Source organism: Tachypleus tridentatus, chromosome 4 (assembly GCF_004210375.1).
Source record: "Tachypleus tridentatus isolate NWPU-2018 chromosome 4, ASM421037v1, whole genome shotgun sequence".
NCBI classification, from domain to species: domain Eukaryota; kingdom Metazoa; phylum Arthropoda; class Merostomata; order Xiphosura; family Limulidae; genus Tachypleus; species Tachypleus tridentatus.
The window spans coordinates 70007890-70016533 of NC_134828.1; positions in this window are offsets into that span (position 1 = coordinate 70007890).

Genomic DNA, 8644 nt, shown 5'->3' on the forward strand with positions numbered 1-8644 from the left:
TAATGAGAATATGATGATGAAGATATTTTAAAAAATAATCAGTAAAGAACTAGATCTGCCTATAATTAGGATTTTTTTCATAAATCAACATATGTAAAATAAATAATTTAACAGGACGTAAAATGAAGAAAACTTTCCTTTTGCTCTAGCAACCTATTATAGTAGGTCATTCACCTAGGGTATAGATGCGCTTTCTCTAAAAGAATTAATAACAATAAGATTTAGTGTACGAGTATGTGTGTGTGTCACATGACTCCTCATAAACCGCTGGTCGCACTGACTTGTAATAGTCTCAGCCCCAAGGTTTCAACAAAGGTAACACTTCTCTCTTAACCCCTTAGGGAACACGAGTATTTCACGAAGACACTTTTACGTGGATTCCTCAAAAGCATACCCCAAATTTGGCATTGATTTACATTAGAGCACATATGTAAGTAGGTTTACTAATTATCGTTCGTAACTTGGTTAAACAAGTTAAATTTGCATTATAATAGCAATAATAATTAAACTGAAACAGTGTAAAATAGTACTTAAAGCATTAAAGTTGCATTATTGCGGCACTATAAATGTAAGCCATAGATACACAGTACTAAGTAGAAGTGGAAAATGGCCTATTCTGCTGTCAAGTTAAGTGATACCTTGAAAACACAAATTTTACTAAGCACTGCTAAAACAACTACGGGTCGTTTGGTGGTGATGCTTGAGGTTATACAGAGCTAATGATAATTCACCGATTTGTCACTCAAGGACAAGACTTTTAATGCTTGTCAAAATGAAGTGGTCTCTGAGTATGGTCATTCTGCCATTATTCGAATACCTAGTGTGTTTAAATCTGGTGTTAGCTAAGAGTCCATAGTTGGAAGACTTCTAATTTCAAAGTAATATATTTTTGTAAGTAAAACTAAACAAGCTTATTCTCAACGAGTATGTGGCTAAATAGGATTTAAAACATTCAATCTGGGCACTGTTGAGAGGAGCTGGACTCTGAAACAGGCAGTGAAGTGCTTGATCTGGAATTTGAATAGTCCAACTTTTGATTTTATCAAGCATTTAAACGAGGAACACTCCGGAAATGAAACCTACTTGTGGCTAAGTTATGTCAACATTTTATTTAGGTGAAAATCAAATTACCCATTAGGTTGACATCAAGGGTAAAAAATTACGTCCCATCAAGAACTTTTCTGTATATATGAACAGTTTGTGCCATTTGCATTGAAAAAAATATTCTGTAATGGCTTTAGTAAATTACGAGGAAACCCCCGTAGACAAGATCGCCCTTCAGCTGTGGGCTTGATCGATTCGATCAAGAACTCCAATGTGACAATTAGTTTCCATCATGCATAGGAAACTGAATCGAATTCAAATCGATAAAGTGATAAAACTGATACTTTTTCATGAACCGAAATCGGAAGAAATATCAAGGGCCAGGTGGGTTAAAGCGTGCGACTCGTAATCCAAGGGTTCCTGGTTCGCATCTCCGTCGCACCAAACATGCTCGCCTTTTCAGTCGTGGGGGTGTTATAATGTATCTATCAACCCCACTATCTATTGGTAAAAGAGTAGCCCAAGAGTTGGCGGTGGGTGTCTTGTCTTACACTGCTAAATTAGGGACGGCTAGCGCAGATAGCCCTCGAGTAGTTTTGCGCGAAATTCAAAAAACAAACAAACATAAATATCAAATCGAAAAATATTTAAAACTTAAATTGAAACTCGAATTGAAATGACATGAAAAACTGAAATTCGAGCTCAAATCGATAAAAATATCGATTTGTATTTCGGTATTTCACAGGAAGCTGTCAAATACACTGTACAACAAAGTTTTTGATTCTTGAACACTCTTAGGTGTTCCTTATAGATTTTTGACTGCTGATCACGAAAATCAAATCCAAATTTGCCCATCACGTACCGTTTCATCGAAATCTTCAGTTCTGTCATGTTTTTTCTTATATTTGTGTCCAAAAATTTTTGTTTCTGTAAGAGACGTATGAACAATGTTTTGTGCAGTCTGGGCATGTCCAGACATGAAATCAGGCCAGGTTGGAAGCTGTTCTGTGGAAGTATGCAGTCCGGACATGCCTGGACAGGCCGAAGCCAGCTTGCCACTGTCCCAGCAGGCTACAAAAGTGGCTTGCATACACAGATGCTGCTCATTGGAATAATATAGACCTTATAGTGTGTACGTATTGTTTCAGAATATAGCATTGCCTCAGTAGCACTGTAACAAGTAAGTTAAATGTTATAGACTTTTTACAGGACGATTGGTGTTGGCCTATACGTCTCGTCAATGTCGTAACAGCCGCGATACATTCTGCTATATTTGTGACGAGTATACGCTTGTTCATCAGAGACTCTCAATGACTGCTCTTGTGAAAAAAAGCATATCATCTGTATTTCGGCTCTAAAGTTGGTGATCAAGACCAGGAATGAGCGCCTCACATTTGTTGTGCGACGTGCTCTCTGTCTGAGAGCTTGACTCAGAGGCACTCGAAAGACAATGCCGTTTGCTGTCCCTTTGATATGGCGAGAACAGAAAGACCATGTGACGGACTGTTACTTCTGTTTAACTAATGTGTCTGGTTTCTCTGCCAAACACAAGAAGTCAGTTAAATACCCTAATCTGCCTTCAGCAATGAGGCCCATGCCACATGACGACAGTCTTCTAATTCCGAAATCACCAGAGAAATGGACCTTAGACGAACCAGATAAAGAAACTGCAATGCAGTGATATTAATCCGGATTTTGAACCGTGCTCCTCAGGCGATCCACATCTCATAACACAGTCAGAATTAAACGATCTGGTCAGAGATTTGGGTCTGTCAAAAGCAAAAGCTGTATTGCTGGGTTCGAGACTGCAGGAATGGTGTTTGCTGTCAGCAGGTACGAAAATTTCTGTTTTTCGAAGCCGCCAAAATGATATAACCAAATTCTTTGCACAAGTTGACAGTCTCTGTTTCTGTGTTGATATCGAAGAATTGTTCTCTGCTTTGGGTTGTGACCATGACCCGCAAGAGTGGCGTCTCTTTATTGATTCCTCAATTTTAAGCCTCAAAGCTGTTCTGTTACACAATGACAACGTTCACCCTTCAATATCTGTTGGCTATGCAGCACACATGAAAGAAACCTACAAGAACATGGAAATGTTGCTGAAGCACATCCAGTACAGCAAGTACAACTAGAATATCTGTGGAGATCTGAAAGTCGTTGCTCTGTTACTGGGACTGCAGCTCGGCTATACAAAGTACTCTTGTTTCATCTTTGAATGGGACAGTCGTGCCAAAGAGTCACATTATTCTAGACAGAACTGGCCACTCCGTAAAAAAGTTAGTTCTAGGAGAAAAAATGTGGCGCATGAACCGCTTGTCGACCCGGCAAAGATTTTTTTGCCTCCTCTTTACATAAAATTGGGACTTATGAAGAATTTCTTGAAAGCAATGAACAAAGAAGGCAAAGGTTTTCTTTATTTAAGACAGATGTCCCCAATAATAACTGAGGCCAAGATAAAAGAGGGCATTTTTGTTGGCCCTCAGATCAGACATGTTATGAGTGACAAGCGGTTCGAAGATCTGTTAGTTGGGCCGGAAAAGATTGCCTGGAAAGCCTTCAAAGACGTTGTTGACAATTTTCTTGGCAATTACAGAGCCCCACATTACATTCAGCTGGTGAACAAACTTCTCAAAACATACAAAATAATGAAGTGCAACATGTCACTCAAGATTCATTTCCTCCACTCACACTTGGACTTCTTCCCCGCAAATCTCGGTGCTGTCAGTGACAAACACGGTAAAAAGGTTTCACCAGTACATTGCTACAATGGAAAAACGATATCAGGGCAACTGGAATCCGTCAATGCTTGCTGACTATTGTTGGGCACTGCAACGTAATGCACCGGACTTGAATACAAACGAAAATCAGGAGCAAAACACTTTTAATTATGTTGAACTTAATAGCGTATTAGAAACATAAACGCAATTAAATACGTTATTGCCGGTAAACAGTTAACTGTCTATTTTTCAGAGTTTCTACGTGATGAAGCAAAAGCAAAATTATATTTGTGCATACCCACCAGGTACCTGTTGCAATCAGCAAAAACATTTCAGGAAGCAAAACGTTTCAAAAAAATTGTCGTGCAGTGATATATCTAACTTTTCATTAGTAGAGGATCACTTGCTGCACGTGTTATTCACCCGATAAACCGAACTCGTCAGATCAGACTGGGCCTTTCATTTATGTTAGAGCACCCGCTATATCGTCCATGCCTATTTTTCCCTTCGTTCTTATTGACCTCATTAACCCTCATCATTAATCCATTCTGCTGTAATAAACCTCTTAAGGGAATGATATTCTTACAAAAATCTCCTTGGTTTTCATTGTTGTAAGTTCTTAATTATTTAATGAGGTTGCTGGAAAGTGACCACTGATTGAATTTCTAGATGTTACAACGCGGAATAAAATCGAGAAGGAAGCGGCGCTTTTGAACATTTTTGGGGATTAGATAAAATAGAAAAATAGAAGTAGTTCTGTGGAAACAAGGTTTGAAATTGTAACTTCAAACCAGCATAAAAAGAGGAAAAGCCTACAGAGAGCTGTAGTGGCTGTACCTAAAAGAAATACACTCACCTCAACGACTGCATTATACCACGACTCAACTTTATTAACAGCACCAACAGCCAAAATATTCCTGACTTCCATGGTTATCTCATAATGTTTGTGCCACAATAAATGTTAACTATATCTCCATCCAGATGTTGCTCTGAATAAATTATTATAAGTTGAACTAAGCCTGGCATGGTCAGGTAGTTAAGGCACTCGACTTGTAATCCGAGGGTTGCTGGTTCGAATCGCCATCAAACACGCTCGCCCTTTTAGCCTTGGAAACGTTATAAACTCACAGTCAATTCCATTATTCGTTGGTAAAATAGTAGCCCAAGAGTTGGCGGTGGGTGATGATTGACTAGCTGCCTTTACTCTAGTCCTATACGGCTAAATTAGGGACGGCTAGCGCAGATGGCCATCGTATAGCTTTGCGCGAAATTCAAAACAAACCAATCCAAATTGAACTGCTCATAACGCGGCAAGCAACAAGGTAAGCAAGACTACTGGTTTTCACCAATTGCACAAAAGATGAGGAAGAGTCATGGGAAAACTGTATTTACTACTACTTTAACTTTAGGAAGTTAACAGAGCCCTGTTTGATTGTTAATAATAAAATATACCATTAAAATTTATAAAAATCAAACAGGTGATTCAACGGAGCAGCTGTTGATGGCAAGTTTGTTTTGGAAATTCGCTCAGCAGTGTAAGACTAGAGGGAAGACAGGTAGTCATCACAACCTACCGCCAACTCTTGGGCTACTTTTTTACCAACGAATAGTGGGATTGACCGTTACTTTTAACCTCCCCAGGGCTGAAAGGGCGAGCATGTTTGGTGCGACAAGAATTCGAACCCGCAATCCTCAGATTACGAGTCGAACGCCTTAACCCACCTGGACATGCGGCACCGTTTATGAAAAGACTGCATGGTAAAATATTTGATGTGATTCGATTTCTTACCAATACACCTTTCAAAAATAAAAAGAATGGTTGGAGCGACAACACATTCAAGACATTTTAGTGTTTTGCATTTGAGTAGTTTTGGGTTGTTGTTTCTTTCTATATATCTCTATATTACGAAAATAAAACACCAATCATGCCAGGATATCCTTTGAGATGAAATGACAGGAAAGACCCCCTGTATATACTGATCACACATATTTTACGACGGTAATATGGAATTAACATGCTGTTTTTTTATTACTAATGCTACCCGATGGGTGGCACTGCTGAAACAGTAAAGTTCATGAGAAGATTCGAAGATATAACTAGGAAGTTATTAAATGGATAAATGTGATTTATAAGTAAAAATTACGTCATTTACTTTCAGTCGTTTTGCATATAAATAACGAATATATTATGTATGATACATGCAGATACTCTTTATACAGCACTCTACTCGAACAGTATTCAGCAACAGTAGCACAAGCACTTTGTATCAAACCTACTGCTTGGAACGTTGCGGTTAGTCTGATTTCATTTTTTTCGGCTAAATGGGCCATCTAGAATAAAGAGATTAATTGTTACATATTGTAATTTATCTCTGACGAGTTTCTGATTTATTATGTTACGTATAGTGCATATTAAGATTTCAAATAGCCGGAAATTTGAATTTGAATTTAGGAGTTAATTGAATGTCATGAAATTTATTATATTTGTCAACAAGAGTAATACACACAATTTTCTTTCTTAACACAAATACACTTTAATGTAAAAAATACAATTTATAATAACGGTTATTACAAATAATTCTTTATATACAAACGTTTTACACACTTACAAATTATGCTGAGTCTTCTATCTCGTCCACACCTAAATATTTTATCTACGGTTCAAATTCACGACGAGCGAATTAATTATTAGTTGATATTGTTACACTTCTCCTGACAGCTATCTCTATTCTTGTTTGGCATAATGCGGGGCCCGGCACGGCCAGGTGGTTAAGGAACTTGACTCGTAATCCGAGGGTCACAGGCTCGAGTTCTCCGTCACACCAAACATGCCATTTTAGCCGTGGGGGCGTCATAATGTGCCTACTATTCGTTAGTAAAAGAGTAACCCAAGAGTCAGCGTTGGGTGGTGATGACTAGCTGCCTTTCCTCTTGTCTTACACTGCAAAATTAGGGACGGCTAGCGCATATAGCCATGGTATAGCTTTTCGCAAAATTCAAAACAAACAAAACCAAAAACACTGCCAAATTAGGGACGGCTAGCGCAGATAGCCATCGTGTAGCTTTGCACGAAATTCAAATCAAGCCAAACCAAACCAAGCCTAACGCGATCTATAAACTTGCTTTTAACAAAGGAAAACAGATACCTAGTGTCCTCGCAAAAGTACTAATGTCCAAATCTGATTCTCTGAAGTGGATTGGCTCGTGATGTTCCAAATCTAAAAACGTTTCTGGTGAAATATCTATAGTTTTACAATTAATTATAACTACCAAGACTTATAATATCCTGACTCTACGAGATCAGAAATATATATCTGTCTCTTGGCACGTCAATTTATAATATTTAAGCGAAATTCTTGAAAGTTCACCTGCAAACAGCGTAAAATTGGTTTTTACACTTGAGATTCTTCTTCAAATTTAGAGAACAGGCAGTACTTGGGCAATACACATTTAACAATATACGTCAGATGAATTAAACGGAAACAACGTAGATATTAAAATACATGTATAACAGTAAATTTGTTACACTGTCTTACTTAGAGAAATAAAAATTGCCGTTAGACAATTTTTAACTAAGATATTATATACATATATATACTCTTCAAAAAAAGAAACGCAAAAGGCATAATATGAGACAAATTGTTAACACGTTTATTCCGGGTAGTTCTGTATTACATGTGTGAAACTTTGCACATTCACTGCTGAACATCCAAAGTCTGCAAAGGCGAAGTCCACGCTCACTAGGTGAAGTTTAACGTCACTCAACGTCAATAACGAGTATGCCCCCCCCCGTGACCATCAATAACTGCTTGGCATCTCCTGCCCATGGAAGCGATGAGATAACGAATCACATCCTGTAGAATGGCTGTCCACTCAGCCTGCAAAGCTGCTGCAAGCTGAGGTAGAGTCTGCGGTTGAGGTTGTCGCCGTCGCAGACGTCGGTCCAACTCGTCCCAAAGATGTTCGATGGGGTTTAAATCTGGTAATCTGGAGGACCAGGGAAGAACGTTGATTGTTGTGGTGTCTCAAGAAGACTGTGGTGAGTCGGGCTGTGTGAGGACGGGCGTTGTCATGTTGAAAAACGTCGTTGACGTTCACCATGATGGGTTGCACATGGGGCCTAAGAATCTCGTCGACGTATCGTTGAGCCGTAAGATTCCCTCGAATGTGCAAAAGGTCTGTTCTGGCATTGTAGGCGATGGCAGCTCACATCATGACGCTGCCATCACCAAATCTGTCAACATCCTGCACACAGTTTGCTGCAAAACGTTCACCTCGGCGACGGTAAACACGGGTCCTTCCATCCTGCCTACGAAGCATAAAACGTGATTCATCGCTGAACCAAACATGCCTCCATCGTCGATGAGGCCATACCCGATGTGCCCGAGTCCACTGCAGCCATGCTTGACGATGTTGCTGGGTGAGGATGACGCCTCTGACTGGACGTCGAGGTCGGATTCCTGCATCTCGTAGACGGTTGCGTAAGGTCTGATCGGAAATCCTTTGCAGCCCTGGTATAGTTGAGGCAGTAGACGTCGCAGTGGTGGTTCTATCCCGAAGGTGACGTAACCGGATGTTGCGATCTTGTGCGGGCGTGGTCACACGAGGTTTGCCAGATCGTGGACGGTCACGAGTTGATCCATGTTGTTGGTGACGATTCCATAGCCTTGTGATGGTGCTTGGGTGGACATTCACAGCTCTGGCAACATCTGATCGAGATTCGTCTGCTTCCAAGCGACCAATGACGTTGTTGCGTTGTGCTTCAGTCAGTCTTGGCGTAACTGTATTGCATGTCGGTGGCTTAACACTGAGCTATGGAAACCGAGAACCCGTCACTTTTATAGGGATTTTACACATGTTGCACTTGCAGAACATGCAGATCT